The sequence below is a fragment of the Austrofundulus limnaeus genome, unplaced genomic scaffold (genome assembly GCF_001266775.1).
Source record: "Austrofundulus limnaeus strain Quisiro unplaced genomic scaffold, Austrofundulus_limnaeus-1.0 Scaffold212, whole genome shotgun sequence".
NCBI classification, from domain to species: Eukaryota; Metazoa; Chordata; class Actinopteri; order Cyprinodontiformes; family Rivulidae; genus Austrofundulus; species Austrofundulus limnaeus.
Window position 1 is genome coordinate 675,737 of NW_013952614.1, and position 828 is coordinate 676,564.

An 828-nucleotide genomic window follows, 5' to 3' on the forward strand; every position below is an offset into this window, starting at 1 on the left:
TGCTGTAATTCTGAGTGTTTTATGTGCTGCAGAACAGGAACCTGCTGTAAAACAGCAATTATGCTGAGTCAGGCTTGATTTTTAGTAATCTTTTCCTGTTAAATCAATAAATCAAATCAAATCAATCAAATCCTGGCCTGGGATCTCTCTGGGTATACTTTACATGTTCTCTCTTTCCATGCATGTGTTTTCTCCTCCCACAGACTTAAAGCATGCATGTTGGGCTCTGACATGTAAGTTAGAGAGTGACTGTTTGTTTGTCGTTTGTCTGTATGTGGTCATTGTGACCTGTTCAGGGTGTACCCCTCCCACAGTGACTGCTGGACATGGGCACCAGTGAACCAATTGAGCCAGAAAGGAAGAAACGTTTACTCCAAACAGTATTGTGTTATTTTCATTTTGGTTCATAACCTCATAAATGAAAGTTAAAAAAGTATTGCATTGTTGTTTATGAAATGCAACTCATGCATTCCTGTTTTTAAGGAACAACATGAACATGGAGTTAATTGCCATTTCTAATAAGTTCTTGAATGATCATTATTCCATGGTATATTTTCCAGTATAACCAAAGCTAAAGCTTTTCAAGTGTTGTGATTAGTCTGTTTTGCTGTGTGTTTGTTTACGGCGTTTGAGAAAGGCTTAAGCAGCAATGTAGTGATAAAGGAGAAAAACTACAGTCTGTAGCTGATAGTCAGGAGCACAGAGATGTCTGAAAGTAAAAGAAGCACTGTGCTGTCCTATTATGACAGCCAATCCATCAGAGAAATGGAGGCTGTGTCTGAAGCGCCAAGGAGAAAGTGGCTGGAAGTTTTATAAATAGTTGCGCCT